This window comes from Sparus aurata, chromosome 6 (assembly GCF_900880675.1).
Source record: "Sparus aurata chromosome 6, fSpaAur1.1, whole genome shotgun sequence".
Taxonomy (NCBI): Eukaryota; Metazoa; Chordata; class Actinopteri; order Spariformes; family Sparidae; genus Sparus; species Sparus aurata.
Genome location: NC_044192.1, coordinates 31,918,053 through 31,943,248, shown reverse-complemented (window position 1 = coordinate 31,943,248; position 25,196 = coordinate 31,918,053). Strand labels below are relative to the sequence as shown.

Below are 25,196 nucleotides of genomic sequence, written 5' to 3'. Positions count from 1 at the left end.
AATTTGGTAAATCATAAAATCGAACCTACAATGAGACAGGGTGAGAGAAGAAAATGGAGCTAAGAGTCATTAGTGCTGGCATGCTATCTGTATCTATAGTCCTGAAAACCAAAGGTGCGTTGGAATCATGAATGTTATTTTAAACACTGCTCGAATATAGATTTATTTTGCGGTTTGGACAAAATCCGAGTAACAGTGTGGCTGATGGTGAGCCAGGCGTGCAGCTGACCTCCCCATAGCTCCATGTGGTGTCTGGGTAATCAGGTTAACTGATGATTGAACACACAGCATTGTGAGCTCCACGACAGCGCATCCAAAAGCAAACAACACAAGACTAAAGGGCACTTTTGGACTAGAAGGTACCAGCAACCTCAATTTTATCATTTCTTTTGTTGTACATGTCAACAGATTAAAAGCAGTGTCAATGATGTGATGGTAAGGATGTGGTGAATCATGTAAGAAAAGAACTGTGGGACATTGAAAGCAAAGGTGGGTCATCAGAAGGGATGTAGCATTGATTAAGCAACGGGTTTTGTCACAGCACAATAGAAGTCCCTTTGCTCAAATATCTGACAGAATTGTTCTAAAGAGTGCTTTGAATGGCAGTCTTTAGACATGCTGGGAAACTTGCACACTATTGACTTACACATTCAGTGCCTATAGCTCATCATGTCTAGGTTTAAAAGTGAAAAAATATGTTCAAAATCATTAAAAATATATAAATCTAAAATTGCATCAATCCAACCTTTTCTATCTCAACCCCTTTTCACTGGAAAAGGAGTTGAGATAGAAAAGGTATCTGTCTCTAATCAGCGCTGATCCAATACCAGCTCTGTTTTACCCAAGTTTTAAATCTGTGTACCTTACTCCCATTGGACTCATATTTATTTATGGTAACATGAGGCAGGGGATTACTGTGGCACTACAAACAAAGGACAACCAGCTGTGACTGAATGAATGTAACTGATAGTGGAAATTTGACACACCTGAGCACAAATGTGGCCTGGTGTGTGTAATTAAGGGTTTTGAACCACATAAATGATCCAACAGTGGCTGCTCTCAAAATTACATGGCAAAAAAACGCATTTCTGTCAAAAAGGGGCATTGATGACAGCTTGTCAGTCTGTGGTCCTTGCTTTGCTCAGTCCATTTACACTAACTTTTAGTAGAGGTGTGGCTTGATGGTTTGATGGGATTACGATTCAGCTGTCACGATTCAAATAAATTTCACTGCATCTCAGTGTATGGCATCCTTAATGATCTAAATTACTACACATGGCAACTTTTGCATCATTTAAATTCCTGTTTTTAATTCATAAAGTCATTCTAGTAATCAGACTACAGCAGTCTACAACATAAAAGCTGCATCTTTCAATACAAAAACAGAACAAAAACAGAACATTTATCCAATAATATTGTTGTCAAATGGCAGTTTATAGATAAGGCATCTATTGACTCTACTGCACACACCTCTCTGAGTCGGACGGCAAAGTTGACAGTGCTCCATCAGATCCTGGCGGATTAGCTGGGCTTGCTGTAACAGTTATTATTTTTGGTTGCAGATGTTAGCTTCTGGTGAAAGTCGCTAAAATGATTAGGAATTGTTTCAAGGCAGAAGTCATGCTCAGCATGTGTTTTGTCCAATTTGTGGTTCCCAGCGAGGTCATGAAATCCAACAAGTGCCCCAAGATGCCTATTTAAAATAAACAGGTTTTATTATCACTTGCAGATGGTCTCTGCCTCCCTCTGACATACCTCCTACATAAGTAACGTTAGCCTAATGTACGCCCACAAGTCAAAGCCTGGTCGCAACGTAACTTTACTGTGCAGCTGTCGGACAATCAACAATCAACATAAGCTGCAGACTCTAAATACTCTGTCACTGCATCGATGCAGAATGTTCCATGTCCATATCGCGATGCATCTTATAATCAAGAAATTTCTACACCTCTAACATTTAGCACATATTCTCTGTTAGAATATCAATAACACTATTGAGAGTAAAGTCTTGAGAGATTCCATCTCATCCCCTAAATATTTCAAACATGCAAATCCAATGTTGTGTCTCTTTGGAACAACTGTTTTCTTTCAATCATGAAATGACATATAGAAAATGGAGTTAAGAAAAAGGTCTGATGGACTCTAATCATTCAAAGTGGTCAATACAACATTGACATGTTCCACAGGTTGACCAGAATGTCACTCAAGAATTACCTTTTGAGCAGCTGACATAACATCAATCCAAAAAGGCTGGAGGCTGCGGCCTGGCACTGCATACTGCCTGCCAGCACCAATACAGATAAGGAGTAATTACTTTCCCAAGCAATCACTAAACCCTGCCTGACTTTCATTTATTTGCTTGTAGAAAGTTTCTGCAATACAGAACCTTGTGTTGCCATAATTTACATAAAGGAGCAGATAGTTACTGGAATTCAATATTACCCACTGAATTGGCCAATCGTTCCAGTGACAGCACCTGTGTTATCGGCCACATTACTGCCACTTTTTTTTCACCACTACAAGCCCACAAAATCCATGATGACATGATGCGTGGGCTTTAATAGTCACACAACACAACACCAGTGACTTTATATAGATATTTTAAATGTCACTGTCCATGCTTGGCTCCAAACAGACTGCAGTCATTGTGAAGAAACCTCAATGTTCGGTGTGACATAACATGCTTGCATGCATCTTCGAAAAAGGAAAAAACGGGATTCGGAAGATCTGTTCCCCAGGAAACCAGTGGTCTTGTTGTCATATTTGTCATGTTCTGTAATGTGTCTGGCTTTTTCATGCGGTCCCCAGCCACAGCCCCCATTAGTGAGGACTATGCCATGTCGTGACATGGGAACCCTTATAAACGTGTTAAGAGCCGGAGGCATTAGCATTTTGGAAGCTACTGAATAGAGGCATTTGTTCCTCTTCCTGTGCCTCCCTGAAAGACTCTATTAAAGGGAGGTTTAGGAATTGCTCTGTTTTGGACTTATTGAAGTTGGGACAGCACAGAGAGTTTTTGACAGTACATTTTCCTAGAAAACATGTTGATTTTATTCAGTAATTGTGCACAATACTTGACTTTTACAATTTGTATTTAGACAAATAAAGTGCCACTGATAAAATAAAACTACAGCAAAATATTCACCCTTTTCTGTCTTTTAAACATCTTCATATGGTTTGAAAAAAACAGCGATGTCTTTTTGCTGCAAGTTTGAAACATGGAATAGAGATACAAATACTGTACAGTAGGTTAATAACATTTGCCTCAATAGAGGGTTACTGGGTGACAAATAGAACAAATCAATAAGAGCAGACTGTGCCTCATTTATGGACTTTTCTAGTTGTGACAGAGAAAGGTCGTTAACAGAACCTAAATGGCTAATACATTTATATTCGCTATCAGTCTTTATTCACATATCTATAAATGTAAGATATCATGAAGACAGAAGTGCTTATTGGATTCCACCTTGTTGCTTTTTAGTAAGCTGGTGATAGAATCAAGCAGAATTCCTCTCTACTGTTGGCTCCATTAACGAAGCCTGTGATTGATCTCTGATTCTATCTCGTGCTGTGGGCGCAGCAGGGGCTGTGGTCAGTCTGGGGGAGGCTCTTCACTGTCTGACATACTAGCTTTCATCTCAAAGCCTTTAACAGTTTATGTGTTACATTTGGAATGACTACATCATCCATAATGCATACTCCCCATCCACGCCTAATGATGATGAACAATGGTTGGTACACTGCATCTTAGCAGCTTACACCTCTTAATTTGATTCTCTATCACCAGTTGCCTGCAGTGCCTGAGTGCTGAACTGGTGATCCAGAATGAAGTTATTGAGAAACAGAATTGATCAAATACAAGTGACTTGTTTAAGTGGCATCAAGAGATGAATAATGTTCCTGAAGAAAAACCCCCTACCTTTATTTCCATACCCTGATAACACATTTGTCTAAATAACACATATAATCTTAATCTGGCAACTGCTCTGAGGCTGCGCTTTTAAAAAGCAATACTAGAAAAAAACTAGTTTGGTGAAGGCCATTTAACGAGATTAAACAACAATTACACAGCCTTGGAAAAGTGAATGAAGTCTTCTGCCAGCATACACAATTATGTGTTTTTCATTTAGCCATTTCCATGAAAGTAATCACATTAGCCTTTATTGTCACGAATCAAACCTAATATGAAAAAACAAAAATTGAAGCCAGGCTGATATATCACAGGGCTGATATTTTTGGCAGATATTGGCTTAACAAAGACAGATGTGTATCACAACAGATGTTAGTTGGCAGAACAGTTTGTTGATGAGAGCATGAAGGCTGAGTTTGTTCTTAGGCCATAAACCCTGCTCTGTAACTGTCTAAACCACTCTTCTCTGATGATCAAAATAAAAATAAAATGTTGCTGACACATTGTCTTTGTATTTTTCCCCTGGAAATCATTATAAGTGTTTGTCCCTCCAGGCTGGTATTGGTAAGATTCCAACCAGAAAGATGCACTTGGGATCCCAGCATCTGCTCCATACGGGGAATTGATTGCCTGCAATATAGGTATTGATCAGCATCAGGTAGTACAGAGCACAGCCATCGGGCTAATCATCATCAATGACGCCTTGCCAGGATCGCACTCGATCCAGAAGTCAAATCATAAATTGTGCACCATCTGAAAGCCCTGAGAAATCTAGACAAACCCATCAGAAAAAAAGAGTCAAACCTCTGCATCCTATTTGGTCAATTGGCTAACATAGAATAAAATAAATATACTGCATAAGGTCATAACAAAACATGTAGTCGCTACCATGACATCAATTAACCAGCCTGTTCAGTGGTGAAGGCAACAGGGAACCGCAACGATTTAATTCTACTTCTGATATACAGTGAAGCTCTCAGGGGCACACAGAGTGGAATTACTGTGAAGGTTTATTGATTTGTAAAGTGTACATTTGGAGGAGGGAATGATTGTGCCTAAATCCAGGGAAAAGGCCAAGCACAATGACTGCAGGCTCTTCTGTAAAGAGTTCATTTGGATGGCTGAAAATCTATACTGCCACCACAGAAACAACAAAGGGGGTTAGACTATGTCCGCTTTTGCATGTAATTGGAAAAAGATGGCCAAGTAAAGCCTCTCACCATGACAGAAGAAATAAACAAACTTGATGAATGTGCCCTGTCATGGCCCTGTATTGATTTTCAAATATTGCATTTAACACTTTCTTGAGAAATAGAGGTGATAAATCTTCATTCTACTGAAAAATATGCATGCAGATGTTTACTACCTGACCTTTTGATGCTAGAATTATTTTCCATTGGAAGGTTCTAAAGTGGTTATTTGAAATCTTAAAACGCAATTAGGAGTCCAGGGATAGCGCATCCACAGCACATCAATTTTACCAGCCCCATCCCCCAGTTTAACACTGCCACCACTGTGTGTCTCTCCTCCCAGCTCCCCCCGTTCTCAATATTGAAACGAGTAAACAACACCATCTTAGCCAGCCTTTAAATGAAGATAAACGAGGACAAACTCCCCAATTAGCCTCCTTTGATGATTCAAGGGTGGTTGAAAGAGGACGTCACCACTTATGCCCTCGTAGTGGCTCTTTGCTACCAAAGGTTTTTGCAGTCTGCATCCTGCTCTAAAGCAAGGAACAAGAATGGTGAATTCATCTCACTTGAATTAATTCACGTGTTCACACCCTCAAGTCTCCGATGAGCGCTCTGAATGTGCAGAGGCAGCAGAACAGGGACAGCCATTAGTGTCCACGGATGTAGAGCTCTAATGATGATGGCTGTGGACTTGCTGTGCTCTGCATTCTGGGCACCAGAGCTCCTGGCTCTGGTCAGATGGGAAGCGGTCCTCCAACATACTCTTCTGTAGATAGTAGTCTCGCTGTATGCAAAAACCAAATGGCTCAGAACAACATCGCCTTTATGCACTGAAGCACATACAGCTGTGATCAAACCTGTTCATTTTTTCTCTTTCTCCCTTTCATATGAATGTTTTTACCCCAAACTGCAATCTGCTCCTCAACCTAACCAAGTAGTTTTGTTGCATAAACCTAACTGCAACCATACATAGAAGGTCTGGTACACCAGTCGGTCCTGCAACACTCAGGTCTTTGTGGATCCTGTGATATATGTAGTTTTGGGAGTCACTGGCAATCAACGTATTCGGTCTTGTTAAGGTATGAATTTGTGCTGAAAATTAAGCAGTCTGTCCGAAGAAAATGCAGCTACAAATGAACCAAGCAGCAGTCTCCAGTGACCAACCCCAGCCTTCCAACTGGGTGCTTTTTACTGACAGTGACAGAGAGGCAGAGCTATGTCATCAGTTTAATGACCCCACCTCCTGCTTTAACGCAGCAGCAGGAAACTGGAGACACACAGACTTATAAATCAGTTGCTGTGTGGGGGGAAAAACCATTTTGATACCATTTTCACCACTTATTGAGCAAAACAAATCCCCTTCTGGTTCCTGTTGGAGTCAGTGTGGGGCCTTTTCAGTCAGAGCAACATAATGGATACCCCCACCTAGAGCAATGCTTATGGTTGGCTTGATCAGTATTGGCCCCCATTTTACAATTCACAGAAAAGGGACAGGCACACAGACGTGACTCTACTGGCAATATGCGCACTCCCAGCAACAGTACGCTCCTCCAGCTACATACAATATGAATCACCTCGCAGACTGTCTCCATATAGTAGATGAATGTCTATTTCTCACACCGCATATTTAGCGTTTTTCCATCTCTCCGGGGTAGTCAGCATGCAGTCATGGAATGACAGAGCAGGGTCCAGATCTTGTAGATTATTGTATCCGTTTAAATGCCTAATTCTTTCAATCACAGCTGTTCTACCATCTGTGTTAGAAAAGCATGTACATCATTTATATTACTGCTCAAACACTAGACAGTATCAATGTGCATAAGTTAAACTAGGGTTGCACAATTAGTCAAAATATTAGGAAAATCACATTATGGCCAATTGCAATATCTCAAATGCAAAAGCTGCACTTTTTGGATAATGGTAGAATGTGTCACACAACAGCATTACAGAAGTACTGTAGTGCTGCAGAGATGTCCTTGCCTAAAAATCTTATTCCCAATTTGTAATGAAACATGTTTGTTTGGTTCAGACCCTGACAAATGTCACATCATTAAAATTTTTAATAGGTTTTTCATTGAAAATTAAATTGTGATGCAAAAATGATCATTCCCACTTATCATGAATCATATCAGATTATCTGCCAAAATAATTGCAATATGTACCACACTGTGCACCCGTAAATTAGACCAATATCACTCAAAGCAATTAACTAAGCTCATAAAAAGCCCCAAGTTACGAAAAAGATGTTAGAAGAAAATTAGATCTGGAAGTGTTTAACATGTTTGAGTGACACCATTATATTTGAAAAACACATTTTAGGAGTAAAGATTTTTTCTGAAACATGTCATCACTAACACAGTGTGTATAAAATGTTATCACTCAAACAGCACAAACAGCGTCCCTGTTGTACTTTACATCTCCTTGAAGCTACAGATCAAAATACCAAAGCTGTGATTGCCAGAAAATCCTCCTCACTTCACTGTGATGCTAACATGCCTCTGTCAGCTTAACAAACTGAGCATCAGTCGCTCTTTGTGAAGTTAAGACACACTCCCACACACCCTAAAGAAGTCTCATTGTTTTTCGCTCAGTTTGAATAGTTCTTTACACTGTGATCGTGTAGCGAATGAGTGAAGGATGTCGTTTCCTTCGTGACTGAGGCAGCTGTAACAAACCCAAAGGAGGAGAAGCTTTTATCCTAACTGGGCTGAAAAATGAGGGTGGTGTATGGAAGAAAAGAGTGTTCACTGTTACAAAATCTGCATGAAGGTTCTTTGAGAGCCAGCAAAGTATGTCCATGCTCACTGGAAGGAATGCAGTCTGGTCTATTATGAACAGGGGAAGTGTCTGCTAGTGGACTGCCCTTCATAGAAAGGCACAATGCACAGGGTTAATAGGACTGATTCTGGCACACTTTCGACCCCAGCTAAAGCCCCATCACACTGCAGGTGGTAAAGAAAAAGAAGGGCTCGAGTATTAAAGAGGCCTCCGTGTGTTAGTAATGACATTCGACACGGACCAAAAGAGGAAGACCTGCCTGTAACCTTCACACTCTCCACACCTCTTCCACTGGTGAACCCCAGGAGGAAGCAAAGCCATCTGTAACTTTGCTTTGGCTGGAAATGGTGAACCAGGGACTGCTCACTGCTCAGGGATATGAGCCAAATGTATCACCAGCAGGTGAGTTACACCACACAGCAGAGCCAAGGGGCCTATACTGCACCAGTATTACAGGAAGACAAGGATACGCACCCTGGGAGAATCAGACCTGTGGACAGACTTTCTCCAGGGCATGTTGGCCGGTGCTTCACCCACTTCACACTCGGAAAAGCATAACCACAAATCCATGACACAGGGTGCAAACTGTGCCTCAGCTGGTGCAACTAGCTGTTAGACAGGGATTACTGAGGTGTAAAATGGTTTAAAAACAGGAGGTAGGAATTTGTTATCTATAGTGCAGGGAAGGCACACGTGAATTCATCAGCTGTCAGAAAACTGACAACTCTCAAGGCTAATGGTGTCAATTATACGTGCTTTCTGAGGTGATCTCTGCCAACATCCTGTGTCAAACTGTCATCCCATGAGCACCAGGGCCCCCGAAATTATCATGACCCCTGCAGAGCTGGCAGTCTCTTGTTCCTCTATTTTTGTAAGGTGGATAAATCACAGAAGTGACATCAGCGCGACTTGAAAGAACTTCAGATTACAAATGTATTTTTCAAGTGGAGATAGACGCAAAACAGGTGTTATCCCCCTTTTTAGTGACACTCGAGCTACAGGGTGTTATTGAGGCCGATTTTAGTCTAGACACACATGTAAGAATTTGCGAGAACACATGTCAGACAGCATTACAAGTCAATCTGCAATGACGTGCCAAAATAAACCCATACTATGTAGTAACAAAGGTGTGTTCTAGTGTGGTCTTTAATTGGGTTCTAGAAATGTGAAATGTTCAAAATTCATTGGAGCACCTTTCCCGTACTCTCTTTGAGTTTAATTTTCTTTCCAAAGGGAAAAACTTTTTTTTTTGTTAACCTCAATTAATTCATGAGAAAATCCATCACGCATGACTGACTAGAATTTAGTATGTCATTTTGAGAGAATGTGTGAGATACAAGTGGTCTATGGCTGGTGTGTGGCTGTAGCACACTATGAAACAAAGTTAAACTACAATTTCACCGAATAATAATCCTGCCTCCGTTATCATACTTCTGGCAGATGCAAGAGAATTAGAAGCAAAGCTGCCGACAAAACTCTGTCACTCTCTCCAAGAAAATAAATCACGGCAGCATGAAGTCAATTTAAATGCAAATGTCAATGTTTAAGACAACAAACTGCCTACAGTACCGTATCTCAAAGAGTTATGGTGCTGAAGTTGAAGACCACCCTGACGCCCTTACCGGGAAGATGACACACTGCCTCTGGCTTATGACACACCACAGGAAACCGGAAGGGTCAGCAGAAAGCCACAGAAAAGTGAGCATCCATCCAGACAAGAAAAGCCTGTGTTACATGTCACAGGAAGACTGATGGGAGCATTTCCAGGCCGAAGCCCAGGATATCAAAGTAGGATCACAGCTATTGATCTGTTTTTGTTTCTCAAAGCCATCGCTTCAAGCCTTTAAGCCATTTCAAATTGGCAAAGCTCTCACACTGAAATGGTGCCGGGTTTGTTCATACAGACTCAAGAATTTTTGATAGAGCTCAACAATTCTAGCTGTGATTGAATTGGACCTTTTTGAACCTGACCAGATCCTGAAATACTGAGGAATGTAATGAACTCAAACCAGATTTAACCCAGATTCTCACAATAGCCTACAGATGCCTGCTGTTTTTCACAGGAACCAGAGGCAGTTTTATTTTCTCTGCTGATGGAATATCTGACCGTCCTTTTCTTGTTTGTCTAATTAATATTTTCATCAAGCTTCTGTTTAATGTTCCTCAAGCATAAAATAATGTTTAAATTCTGCCTAATACAAATTTAAAAGAAGAATAGGATTCTAATTTGATGAATGTATGCAGACAAGCCTGCAGGGCACTATTTTTATCTTTACACTATTTGTTCCTTTTAATATCAACTGGATTAATCTGAAACAAACATCTGCTTCTTTTCCCAAACATATAGTATCTGTAATTCTCCAACACAGTAAATTAGCATTTGGTTGTTTATCATACATGCCTCTGTGACAGAACAATGTCATCATTATTTTTCTACAGTGCTCCCTTTAACATTCCGTTGTGCATTTAGTTTACTGTACTGGTTTCTGTATTTGTCTTTCTGCTCTGGAGATACACGGTAGTTCACACAATGCACAAAAATACAATCTGTTCACACTCTTGGGATCATGGCCTGTAGAAAGACCCTGCAGCTGTATTTCTGCAATGAAACACAGCTCCAGTGCTATTTCAAGACTCCTAGGAAGAATTTTGTGAATAAAACTGTTAAACTAAGCATTTTTAAGTTATACTCTATTTTCTAGTGTACAACAAAGGAGAAACAAGGTTCAAACAAACAAGGGCAGATATAACTTGCAAAAAAACTGTTGAGGTTAAACCTCATTTTAATCTACCATCTGTACTATCATGTGTTCCAAGCTGCTACATTACAGTGTTTGCATGATAATTTCCAAAGGGAAAATAATTCTAATTATAGTGGAAGCAAAACTCGATGGCATTTCCTAATGAGCACTACACTCAGAATTAGCCGTACTCTAGTACTGTAGTTGTTTCCAGGAAAGGCTGCATCACACTGCTTAGCTAATGCAATTAAACAGTATTTACCACCAACCACTGCCCTCTTGTGTGTCTGAATGAGTCAAATTGTGACTAAAATTTAAGCAATTTAGCGGCAAGCTATATTCTTGAAGTCTCACCATTATAATGCTCTACCTAACCGGAATGAGACATCTTAACTGCTCTCATTTTGCGGGCAAAATCCATCCCACGACACTCATTAGAACTCCACTGTAAACTGCAGAAAATGTTACAAGGTGAGATCGTTTGCAATCCAATATGCGGCCATAAAAACAAGCTCTGCGAGAAGTCTTGGTTTCAACTCCAAAAATCTGGAGCTGTAAAAATAATGAGGTCAAGAAGGTCTGCAGTTCATAGTTGGTGGTCTGCGGGTCACACTTGTAAAAGTGGAGAGTGGAGCTCCCCCAAGCTGATGAATTAATTTGGATTCTTACCAGCTTGGCAAGATTCTTTCACTCAACATTTGCTCTGTGTGGGGGGGTGAGTACATTAAGAAACAGACGTGCTGCGTTCTGGCTCTTGATAGAGGACCCTAAAGAATGACTGCAAAGACTAACAAACTATCACAACATTAAAAACTACTGATAATTTCAGTTAGGAGGAAGACAGTTAAGCGTGCGCACATTAAAGGACTGCCGCAGGCTGTTCTTGCAGCAAAATACAGCATTGGTGTACCTAATGGCCAATAACAGAACATGCTGCATGACCAGGCGGTCTCCTTTTACATGTGGATAAAGGTCTATAAATCTTTTATCCCCATTAGGACTCAAATATCACGAAATCCATGTTACCGGCTTCTCCAGCTCCAATCAAACCCTACTGACAATTTGGAACAAACGACTCGATGCACCTGCTCCAACAGAAAACAAAAAAGGATTACACCTCCTCCTCATGTGTTAGCCCACTTAGCCCATTGACCACTCAGCGGCACATCCTCTTTGTTTCATGATTCTAATCATGCTTGATCTGCTCTCTAATCTTCCATTTGGAGGATAGTGCTGTGCTTGACTCCAGGCCTCAACGGGCCAGTAAACAGTCTCTTACTATGCAAAGCAGACACTGGGCTTACATGTTCACACCAAATCATCATACATAGAGCTGTGCTGGCATGGGGCTCCCAGCAGTCCACTTACAGCACCCAGTGGAGCCGAGCGCTATGTAATGAGGTCCCAGGGGAAGCCTCTGGACATCGAGCACTGCTGTCCCCACCATGTACACTGTCACACTGACATATTTTACTCACCTACTTCTAGTCAGACAGTACTTTGGGGATACATTATCTCATACAAATGATCAAGTACAGATCTATATGGATCATATTTTTGACAGTGATTTCTTTCTGACTATGCAAAGAGCTCATGTGAGTTTCCAAAGGTTGTGAACTATGACGAGGTTTGGTGAACTTTAAATGACCTTTTTCACGTCAAGCAAGACTGTATTGTGCATGTGGATCCCAGTCATATCCTTCGTATCTTACAGGGAAACATAATTTGTTTCACCTGTGCTTTCCCTGCTACGCCAAGTCAAAATGTCACCTGACCTTCAGTGCCAATATCCAAAACCTATTCCTTCCTTACAAACCTAATTTAGCCTTGCTAGCCGTGTAGCTCAATGGATGGCAATGACTGTCTTTGTTGTGTTTCGTACTAACTAGCACAAAATGGACTAGGATGGTGAGCATGGTAAACATAAGGCTATACCTGAAATACATCAGCATGGTGGCAGTGTCATTGTTCAAAACACAGCTGACATGGTTGAAATTCTGGCAGTAGCTTGTTTTTTTACAAAAATCCTTTATTTCTATTTTCAAAAAACAGGCTACAGCTGCTATTACAGAACTCTGCATAAATAAAACAGAACAAAATTAGCAAAATAATGAGATATCAGGATATACTGTATCTTGTAAAATAAAAGGTACTTGACAGTTTTTGATACTCAATGCACACTTTTTGTTCATAACTAAAAGGTGTTACAGTTCCACAAACATCGCAGAAGGTAACAAAGAAAGGAACTGTTTCTCGTTGCCTTCTTTAATGTACAGATTTATTACAGGTTTTGTATGTTTTGACAATTTTTTTGAAATGTTTATATCAAACGTTTTATCGATAAAAAAATATCATATAATTCATTACTTGCAGCCCTAATAATTCTGTTTAGTCAACTGAAACACCATTAAACAATAAGAATTTAAAGAAGAATGGATTACATTACCATAGATTGGGTAAAATGCAAAACATTTCGTTCCAGCTTATCAAATATGAAAATATTGACCACCATTTGGAAAAAAAACAAGCCATTCAGGGTGAGGGAAATGGAGACAATTCTATCAAGTTAACTGGTAAATTGCACCAGCATCACAGCAACGTATGTAAGGCGTGTTTTACTTCTGCCCCGGTACGTCCTCTGTGTCCCCTTGCCTGTCAAATGTGTCCTCCCTCATCCTTGGTGCCCTTCACTTTCACGTCCCTGGGGTCCCCTTGCAACCTTATCCATGCAGGCCCACACAATACCCTTCATGGGACACAAAGCCAGTGATACCGCACTCCTCTGTTCCATTCTCTACATTTGTCACTTTTATTCCTACGTTCTTTGTTCGCCTTACCTCTGTATGCATGAGTTATCCCAAATTGAGCCAGCAATTGAAATGGAAATCATCCCTGTATCCCAGTGACTTAAGGGCAATAACTTCTTACTCTTTGCAACATAGCTGTCATGTTTGTTGTTCCTTGGAGAATCTTATGGCTGTGTTGCCCTTTCCACCAAGGTTTTTAAAATAAACATTGAATTTAGAAGATATGTACTCTGTGATTCAACAGTGCTGCTATAAATCTGTGCAGGCATGCAAGAATTGGGACAATATGATATGGAAAATGACTTTGAAGCTGACAGCAATGCATAGTGGGATTAAAATTCTTCCCATAAAACATCGCCTTATTTGTTCTCTTTATTGGTTATGGTTTTCATGCGAGTATAATGTAAATTGATTAATTAAACATAAAAATGACTATTCTAAAGCCATAAGAGGGAGAATAACAGTACACATCACTGTCTGTGCAGTGAATCCAATAAAGGATGGAAAATTCCCATGAAAAGCACATTCACAAACAGCCTGGAGGAAAGGATAACAACACAACAAGTGAAAGATGTTGGTAAATGTTGCCTGGGCAGAACAATAACGAGTCTTATTTTTTTCTGAATGATGACGTTTAAACACTAGACATTTTGAAAAGATTGCAAGTCCTGTAGCTGGCAGCATATAAGAATATGTCTGGATAAAATATTATATGGTAAAAATTTAAGAAAACAATCATGGCTTCATAGAGAAAGGACAATTACAAGCCAAAGTATCCCTTCAGGCTTAGACTTGTGCAGAGCACATCACCAGTGTTTACGACTGCCCTCTTATACCCTCCTGCTGGGAAAAGAAGAACTGAAGATATGAGATAACACTGACCTCACTGCCCCATTGTCCTTCAGTATTAACTTTACTGATTAATTGTCCATGCAGCGCAAGAAGCCATTGATCATGTTCACCCAGTGGCCCCAATGATGCAGTGGCCTGTTAAATAAGAAATAAACCTTGATTCTGATGATCAGCACCTCTTATCCTTGCATCTCCTCTCTTCCTCCATCCCCCATCAGAGGCTACGTGGAAGGAATCATTTCCAACTCTCCTCTACCTCTCCTCTGAACTGGTCACAGGTATCATAAAAGAATCTGGCAAATAAATATGCACACTGCCAGAGAGCAGGCAAGGGAATGAATATTTCATGTAACCAAACACATTTCCAGAACATACTGGCTAGAATGTGCCTTCCCAGCTGTCATCGGTGACTAACATGAAAGAGGAGGGCTCAGGTACGGCGACGCTGCAGCACTCTCAACTCTGCCTGCAGCACAGGGAGCACGAGTTGTCACTGTAATTGCTTGTAGTGCGCGAGCCTGAGCTGAACCTCAATTAGGGCCTGGTTACTTGCTAGACTTCACACCTTCTCCTCATCCTGGCCAGCCACTCCGGGAAGCACTCTCTACACTGTCAACACAGCCAGGTATCAGTATAATGTTTGTCATTATCACAGTTTAAGCTCACACTTTGTATCGCTGGATCAGCATACTAACAAATACCTAGAAAATTATTTTTATCCATCACCACCAGCAGCACATTCTAGACAAGGTGATAACAGGGCAGCTTACATAGACAATTAGTCTGATACAGCAATTCACTTGTGCTCGCAGTCGTTAGGCTGCTTTTTCCAATCTCTAATAGCCATCTGATACTCCAGATTCCATCTGACAGACTGAATTATAGCCTGAAATTACAGTGCTGATGCTGATAAGAGATGCATCCACTGTAGACTGGGCACAGACAAGACACAGATCAACATTTTAGAGTGGTTTGAAATGTGTAGACAGAATGTATAAGATACTTAACTACTTCACATCAAATACAGAGAATTCAGTTTCAGTGTTTCATGGCTCAATGTCCTCTCATGTTTCACTGAGACTGGGCACTTCAGCCACGCTGAATCTTGATACATACATCTTTCAGTCTGCTCTGTTAAAGGCCAGGTGTGTACACTGTGGGCAGAAAGAAAGGGCTCTCTGTGTCTCTCCATTACACTCTGAACCCCTACGTTTTCCCATACAGGATAATAGAGTGCACAAACATACTGTCCAAAATGTCTGCTGCAAGGCAAACACACGCCTATATGAACAGCAAGACAAAATCACAGCCTTTCTCTATCCATCACATATTCAAAACACTTCCTCCCTCCAAATGTATTTTGTGATGCTTGTGCTGAGGATAAAAAAACAACACAGCAAGGTGTAAACTCCTGTGTTTCTATCACTCTTCTATGTGACTGAGTTGCAATCTCAGTGCAGCAAAGAGTCCGATACCATACTGTGTAATGCCTCATTGAAATTCAGCAGACAATGTTGAATATTGTTAATGTTGCATTTATAACAGGCACTGTCCCACTACCTTCAAGACTGCTGTAGTTTCACGTGGACTTGACAAACCACACTTTGATCCAGCATAGCTATTGATCAGTCCCTAACCCTCCATTCTTTTCAAAAGCTCTTAGTGTCTAAGCAACATTTTGCTCATAGATCTTACAGTAATGTTTATGAACCTTTAAATTGTGCTTTCAAAGCTTGTCACTCCACTGAAGTAGTGAATGATCTTCGGCTTACTCTGGACCCCAATACGGTTTTGAACAGTAGAGATCACTGTAAACTCCTACACTGACTGGTCTTGACTGTTGTCTATGGTCTGCCTCTCAAATATTTTAAACCTATCTACCAAAAAGAACACAGTGTTTCTTACAATAAAACAACAGCAAATTCTGATATGAAATATGGGCTACCTCAGGGCTCTTTTCTTGACCCTCTGTTTTTCTCTCTTTACATTCTTAGTCAAATTACACAAAGTTATGAAATTAATTTCCAAGTTTAAACTGTTTTTCCTTACTCGATCAGAGAATCTAAGGAAATAGGGTGTTGCACGCTGTTTGGATTCCAAAGCCCACTGAGGCAATGTGATTTGTGATTTTGGGTATAAATACAAATGTCTTGATTTGGCTTCACTGATGATACTTGTCTGTATGTGCCTGTAAAGGCAGATAATCGGTTCCATATTATAAAAGTAGGGACCTGCTAGTGAGAAAAAGGAAATCACTTAGTACTCTGCTCCTAGATTATGATAAAAAAAAAAAAAAAACTGAGATGCTGACCGTCGGCCCTGCTCTACAGACACAACATTTTGATGACTTAACAATTACACCGGACACCTGTGTGATTTCCCTGAGTTTGACAGCCAAGGATATCGGTGTTATGTTTCAGCCTACCCTAACAGCACATTAAAGAAATCACCAAGACCGCCTTTTTTCCTGTATGAGCACACCTGTCACATCTTCTTCAACACTATCCCTCAACTGTCAGAAGACAGGGCTCCTGTCTGTACCCAGACTTAAAATAAACTCTACGGGCTGCAGGCTGTGAAATCAAAACACCTGAGTCTTTGAATCCAAACTTAAAAGTCATCTTCATACCCTCTAATTCAGTTAGCTGCTTCTTCTTTGTACCTGTTGTCATATTCCCCCGAATGGGTCAGTCTCATTTCTCAATGAATCTAATCTTTTGTAAGCCATGAACTTCTACACCATGTTTGTCTTGTGCTGCATTATTTCTGATAACCACAGCATCTGGCTGACTCTCTATTGGTTTTTCGTCCTACAAGTACATGTGCTTCACAGCTGTGTGTTCATCCCTCTCTCTTTCTCTCCTGATTTCCTCCTTCTTCTGTCATGTGATCGACGATCGGCCATCCCCAGACCTCTCTCTCTAACATGACTGTCAGCACCTGGAAGGTTTTGGATCTTGATCTTCTTCCTCCAGGATATTCAGCCTCTCTCCTTGTCTCTCTCTCTTCCTCTGTTTCTCTCTTTTCTCCTTTCTGTGTGTTTCAGCTTTGGCTCTTGTGTATTTAGGTAGTCTGTCCAGAGGTCATGTACCTCAGGTCTGTTTGGTAGCACCTGGAAGATCTCTGCCTTCCTCGCAGATTCATACTCTTCATATTTTCATACATACAGAATTTTTGTCATCTTGATTGTAGTGTTACTATGTTGGTCTATTCTCTACACACAACATCTGTTTCATCTCTCTCCAGGGTTTTTTAGGGAGTTATTCCTCAGCCAAATTGAGGTTCAAAGAAAAAAGGGTGCATATGCTGTGCAGACTGCAAATCCCATTAATACATATTTGGAATATTTTTTCTAGAATAAAACTGACTTGACTTAAGAGTGACCGGAACTGGGTGTTTCTCAACATATTTGCAAACATTTGTTTGTGGCTGAGGATGCCAGACATTAACAAATAAAGAATGAGTTGGCCCGCAGCTACAAAGGATGTTCTGTTTCCTGCATTTTGTAATCTAAATGATTAAAAGGATGAAAAAGGTCCATGAAATGCGTCAGGTCGGAGCTGCATATTAAGTGGTGAGAGGGCTGGCTGACATGGACCGGCTGGGAGATGGTCGACACTTTGCTTGTCCAATTACTGGCTCTCGCTCAAATTGTTTGGTGAGAAGCATTCGACCTACTTCTGGACACAAAGCACCACTGCCCTGAATACAGAGAGGCTGGGGACCACGTGTGATGACAAGTGCCATTAGAGGCTCTTGTCTTTGGCCTAGAAATTAAATTCAGACAACTTACCTGATGTGGGATAATTCTGGCTATGAACACTGGAGAACATATGTGCTTATGGCTCGTCCTGATAGGATGAGCAGGGGACAGCATAATTAGGATCTGCTCTTCTTGAAGAGCAGCCTGAGATGATTACATTCACTAATGGCAGTCTGACCTTCAGCAGGTCTTTGTGTTTAATATAGGCAGCCACAGAATCGGTATAAGGAAAAGCAGCACTTCTAGTTCTACAAGGAGTGGTAGTGGGACTGTGTACACTGCAATCTTTAGTCTTCAAAATGAACCACAAACTGTGTTACAAACAATATAGGCCAAGCTGATTGTGTTGTGAACAATGAAAGGGAAGCATCAAAAGGAATACAAATATCAAATTATGGATAAATTGTGAAACACTTCTGTTTCCTGGGATTCCCTCAAAGGCATAATCTGTACTGAGACGCGGCACAACAACACCGAGGAAACAAACATTTGAATTTGCAGCACTTCCCCACCCTGAATGATACATTTGCATAGCCTGTAAATATTCATATTGAGGGAATCACTATGTTAATCGCGAGAGATATATCCAGTCTATAAATGCAACACGTCAAGGACACAAGCCTAACGCACAACTGTTCCGTCCACGTCCCCATCAATTACCAGAGCTATAGGTAACAACCACAACACCAATCTTATTTAAATGTCGCCATAATGTGATTTTAATTGCACTCATCTAAGCCTCATCAGTCATCCCGATCTTTAACCAATGCGTACTTTACACTTGTGCAACAGAAATGCATGTAATGACAAACCAATTTCCTTAAGTGTGGAGAAGAATTAAAGAAAGAGGATGTCATTTGTTGAAAACAACTGCTTGTTCTTTTCTTTTTTTTTGCTCAGAAAAATGTTAGTGCTTCGTGAGATGTTACAACTGAACAGGAAAAACTCAGAGAGTAACACAACCTTTTACTGTCTTTCAAAGCTGTTGCAGCACTTACCTTTTCACTCTAGAAGAATAGATATGCTGAAATGGCATGCAGTTTCTCTGTCATAATCTGTACTTCAACCATCATCGGGGCTTCTGCACAGATGTGCGTTCAAGCATTTTTTTTTTCACCCCCACTGAACATAACTATCCCTGTGTCTGACACATCACATGCAGGAAGAAATTTATGCCAATAGAGAGTGAGATAATGCTATTCAGCACACTGGATGACAAGGTATGATTCAGTTCTGCGGTTCAGCTTTCAGCATGGGAGCCGCTGATAAGCAGGCTGAGATCATTACAGTGTAATGGGCAGTGTGCTGGCAAATAAAAAAAAAAGGATGGCAGACTGTGATCTCCAGTCAGAGATAACTATCGGGCATTACAGGCACTCATATATATAAGGGGAAAATTAACTATTCAGAATGGCATCCATCCATTCACACTTATCAACTTCACTGTTCTTGCAACATGTAGTTCATTTAAAAAGATCACATTTTCTGCTATAAAGTGGGGTACTTCTGCCTCTGCAGGGTGGTAAACCTGGTCAAGCTAGGTTAACGTTAGCCCCCCGTCTGGTTATGATTAAAACTGTGAGCCCAGTTATTATTCCACTCGTGTAAAAGCTGAAGACATTACAGCAGGAGTCGTGACAACATTTCCTCGGACAGAATTTCCCCCATTTGTATCCTCGTTTTCTTTTCTTTTTCTTTTTTACATTACATTTTCAACCACCTGCCACGAGTACGCAGTCAGGTGCAGGTGCCTGCTCACATCATGCTATCAACTGACAGCTCCGCGTTCAGAGCTAGCTTACGTTTCTCACAAGTGCAACAACTAACAACACTCAACAGGGGGGCAATGTGAAAACAGACGTTGCTTTTTTCTCAGATGATAAGATAAAAAAAAATAATAATAAAACTGAGTAAACTTACCTTCAGGTGCAACTCATGCCGCAGCAGCCGTTCAGAAAGTTGAATTCTCTCCCACCGCTGGAAGAGGGGCAGAGGGAGCTTTGACGTGACGCCGCTTCGCCTCGCTGTTGGTCTGAAGCGGAGCGCCTCCTCATCCTTCCCTCCCTCCTCCCCTGGATGCTACTACCGCTCCCCCACCCACCACCACCTCCTCCCCTCTGGAGGAAGAAAAAAAAAAAGTAATAGCGGTTTTTTCCCTCCTCCTCCACAAAGACAGACTCAAAGAAAAGAAGGGACCCTATCGCAGTCAATAGGTTTTTACAAGAACCCCATGGCAACGCAGAAAAACCGTGAGCAACTTCCCCGCGTTGTGACCCGGTTAAAGCGCCCCCCAGCTCCCCAAAACAGTGACAGCGCCATTATTCCCGAGCTTCAGAATGAGCTGGTTTTAATGGGTGGAGGCGAGGACAGGACAGGAGAGGAGAGGAGAGGAGCAAACTACTGCTCCGTTATTATCACTGCTGCTGCTGCTGCTGAGGATGTTGTACTGACATAGATGACAGGACAATAGCCCAACAACCCAATGTAGTGCAGGTCCAGTGTGTTGACAAGTGTTCTCTGTGAACTTAAGATACTCCATGATGTCCGTTATCTCATAAGGTGCAGTAGCTACCTGCATTCTGCTGTTTTAATTCACTGTTAATTTATGTTAGCCTACTCATTGTATATTTTTGGATTTTATTAAAAGTTATTCATTTATTTTACCGGTAAAAGTCGACCAAAACTTAGAGTAAACTGATAACAGACGGGAAACGTTCTTCATCCATTTCGTCCTCGGCTGTTCACCTCTGTAACCACAGCAGGCCCAAATTATGTACTTCTTAATTAACGATCTAGAAGCCTTAACCACAGGAGACATTTAAGCAGTTTAAACTATTAAAGCTGCAGGAACGCCCGTGTCTTTCACCGTAACGAAGTAGAGTATCTGTGAAAAGTAAAACTTGCCTAGAGTAGCTTAGCTGATGTATCGTCTGGCGTCTTCCTCTCTGTGGTCATTTTAAGGGTCATGGTTTATGGTGGCGTTGTATAAGACACCCTTAAGTTGTCTGCGAACAATAAAAACAACCCAAATGTAAAGTCATTGCACCGTTACCGCTTCAAAACTTAACATAAGGTTGAACTGCTTTCAAAACGGAACATTTCAAGCGTCCCAAACGTCGCATTTACCGCACAACTGTTGTATCGGCTCGTGTTTCATGAACAAGTGTTCACACTGTTGTGTGAACCTGCTGTCCATCAACAGTGTTCGCTCCTTTCATTACAATGCCGGCCCGTGTGTAGTAGTCTAATAGCCTCTGCAGGGATCTGTGATTTCAGCACCTCTGACAGCACAAGATCATTAAGAACTCTTTGCATCAGAGGAGCGGGGCAGTAAAGGTCGGCTAGAAATCAATTTATCCAATAACCCTCAGACCCACGGACTGAAATGGAGTGGATCTCCAACCTGGAAATGACGAGGAGGGAGGGGCGGCTCACCCTTTCCAGTCATGTGGCGAGCCTCACTTTCTGTCATCCCTGACTCAGTGGGTGAATTTATATCGGTTTTGTTGTCGGCCAACAATGCTACCAAGTGATTGGCTTTAAGGTCAAAAATTAAAAGATGTTGTATTATAATGACAGAGTGCAGGAATTGCGACTCTTTTCTTTTTTTCTCTCTAGATAAAGTGTCGAGCTACTACCTGTCTCTGCTCACATCCATCTCCTCCACTCATATGTCAGAGTCAGGAGACAGCTGTCACCGGTGCTGTGGTCTGTGATGGGTTTCAGTGTGGATATGGAACCTATTAGCCTCATTTCCTTCCCCCGGACCGACCGTGTGGTGTGATTTATTCCACTGATAGTTATCGGCCATTTCTGTTAGTTTGCCTTCACTGGTGTTCTGTAATTTGAATGTACCGGCCCAGATTTTAGAAATAGTAATTCTTCTCCGAGCTGCCAGGAACAAACTTTTGGTAGAGATTATACCTGATCCTTTATTAAAGTGGCAACAGACAGCTTTCCCACTGGCGTTCCCAAGTGGTATTATTGTTGGCGCCGCTGTTGTAAAGACAACTGGATCGTTTCCATTGTCCTTGGAGTCGCAAATAACAACACACCTTTTCCCAGGTGACAGCATGCCCAGTGGCAGATACAACTACATTGTGACAGCAAGGTTTATGGGGGTACAATGTAAACACCAACAGTTCCCTTATTCTATATCCATTACTATGTCCAATCAACATTTACTGTACTTCATAATGACATATTGAAGCAGAACACTTGTATATTACAAGTTTAAGTTATATTTGCTGGCACACGAGAAGTCAAACTCAAATTTATGGTGTCTAAAAATACTGGAAAATGTCTATTGAACTCCATGATTTTGATGAATCTTCTCATCCGTCTAACACTACATAGACACTGACACTGAAAATGATCGCTTTGCACGGTATCCGTTCATGAAAACTAAGGTGTGGTTAAGCTGAGGATAAAGATTATTGAAGATATATTAAACTAATTACATGGTTAGGGTTGGTTTAGGCTGTTTGGCAAATGATGATTTAAGAAAGCAAATGTTGCTGAGTAAATCGAGCTAACTGGCTCACCCAACTGACCTCTGCACAACCTTACATTCTACCTTGCTACAATTAAAATGGAGAACTCTATCCTGTTAATTAGCACTAGATTTTAAGGGAACATCCAGTAATGACATATTCATACATAAATTCCTAGAAAATTCGGCATGGACTCACTGTCCTCAATGATAGCTATCGCCCTGAATCCATGGCTTAACACGAAACTGAATATATTGCAGCACAGGTTGAAAAGTTTTCCTTCCATCTGCCAAAGACAAACAGAACAGAGACTCTCCAGTGGCTAACTGGTTAACGCATGCAGGTCATCAGAGGCTAGAGGTACCAGAGTCAGATAATACAGAGGTCTGAGCCAGCTCCACTTCTCGCTCTGTCCACAGCGGATTCATCTCCATCCAACTGGCACCACAAAGGGAAGACTAAGACCTCTCTGTTACGCGAAGAAGGGAAATGAACAGATTGACTTGAATCCAAATAACCCGATTTAGGGTATCATAATTGCACTGAATGGATTACACAATGGCTTGACCGAGCAATAAGTGTAACAAGATACCTTTGTGAGGTGCTCCCTGTTATAGTGAGTGCTCTTATCAAGTCAAATTAGATTTGGTGGAACATCTGCTTCCTTTTTTTCAGCCGGAACTGCCTCATCTATAAGCGGTAAATGTGATACAGTAGCTTAGGAACACTTCTCGACCGACCCTGCAGAGGCCCGGGTCAAAAGGTGGATGCACTATGTTCCTCTTTTACAGATGGGTTCAACCTGAAAAAACATATGGCTCCGAAAACTTTTTTTCTCAATCGGCCTTATGGTTCTTATGGGATATTTATGAACCTCAACACACACTATTTTTCTGCCATATTTATTTCATATCAGACATTTCTATATTTTAGTGAGTGAGCTCAGTGTTTGGAATGTTGACCTCTAAATAAACAATGCCAAAAGATGTTCTTTGAAACAAGTCAAACTTATAATCCTTAAGGTTTTTATGGAGTAAAAGTATAGTTTTTTCTGATCAGCATTCAAGCAATAGCGATGGAGCGTATCTAAATTCTGTTGTTACTTAACCACACAGTAGTTTTCATTCTTGTCCGAGGGCACCATTCCCCTGCTGCAGTTAAATTGCTTTCACCTACACAAGAGATTCACAAGAACTGAGGCCGACAGTCCAGCAGATCCTGTAAGTTCTCTTTGTTGTTAGTGTCACAGTTTACTGTTCACTCTCAGAGCTATCCAACCTGCTATTGCTTTGCATTGAAAGCATCCAACTGGTGAAACAAGGGACATCTTTTATCATGAAGTAGTTACGGGAAATGCAATCCATTAGTTACACAGATTAACAATTGTTCATTAAATCCGTCTACAACCCTTTTTTGAAGAAGAAGAAGTTTGATAATCATTGTGTAAAATGTAAAAAAGAAAAAAACACTTTGCAATCATCTGCGGGCACAAACTGTGTATACCAACTGCGGTTTCAGATGTACTTTTAGGTACTTTTACTTTATGCTACTACCTGTATTCCCCTTTGTTCATCTGACAGATTTACAAGTTACTTCAAAGATCTTCTACACAACCCTGCTGACAAAACATGAAAAGAAACAGAATTGCAATCATTTTCAAATTAACTGTGTTGAGTGCTGACAGTTTCACAAAGTGTTCCTGAGCCTATGTGCTGTAGTATTCTCCTTTATACAATCATGTGTTTGACAAAGTGGGGAACCTCTATCCTCTATCCAACTATCTATCTATATCTATATCTATATCTATACGTATATAAATATATATATATATATATATATATATATATATATATATATATATATATATATATATATATATATATATATATATATATATATATATAATCAATGTACTGTTTTAAATTGGGTGAATGACAATCACTTTCTGTTTAATTTATGTTTTACACAACATCCCAACTTTTTTTTACAATCTGGGTTGTACTGTAATGAACAAGTCAGCGACCACAAAGTGCAGCTAAAGTGAGCTGTTGGGTGAAGAACTGCAGGCGACAGACTGACATCCAGCCCTTCAGTAAGGTAACCGACTTGACTGTGCCCCGCCGTTGTCCGGAAAACCACTCGAGCTGCACACAGCCCGAAATCAGATCGCACTTGGCATCAGCCAGCTTCTTTATTTCAACATTGTGAGTTTGTTTAGTTGCGATGTAAAGAAATACACCTGCTGCTCCTGCTCCTCTGTTGTGATTTCTGACAAAGTAGAAACTCAAGGAGTATACTGCTTTCTTGCGTGCTTTGGTAATAAACTGCAAGTAATGTAATCAAAGATGTTGCCATAAGCAGAGAAATACAAAAACCTGGAGTATAAAGGTTGTTAAGGGCTTTAATTAAAAATGCATTCAAACATTGTGTAATTTCAAATCAGTGAGCTGATGTATTTAGTTTTTAAAATGCTATTTCTATAGGAAAACAATTAAATAAAAAAACCTTCACCAATCTGTAAGATTGTTATGTATAGATATTAACATTAGTTCACCACCCACCCACATGTTTGTAATGCATATAATAATATACCCTGCACACACAGCTTTTCGCTCTGAAATGTTTCTTCCTTTATAAATTATTGATGTTCAGACTTCAT

At 40.7% G+C, this 25,196-nt stretch overlaps 1 protein-coding gene across 10 annotated transcripts in view; it reads right to left on the bottom strand.

Moving 5' to 3' along the window:
- The window catches only part of chl1b (cell adhesion molecule L1-like b), a 69,750-nt gene extending 49,632 nt beyond the window's left edge, over positions 1-20,118 (bottom strand). For all 10 annotated transcript variants that reach the window (XM_030419487.1, XM_030419494.1, XM_030419495.1 and 7 more), the window contains exon 1: positions 19,965-20,118. The gene's annotated coding sequence lies outside the window, so the exon portion shown is untranslated. The remainder of the gene's footprint in view (positions 1-19,964) is intronic.
- Positions 20,119-25,196: the final 5,078 nt, after the last annotated feature.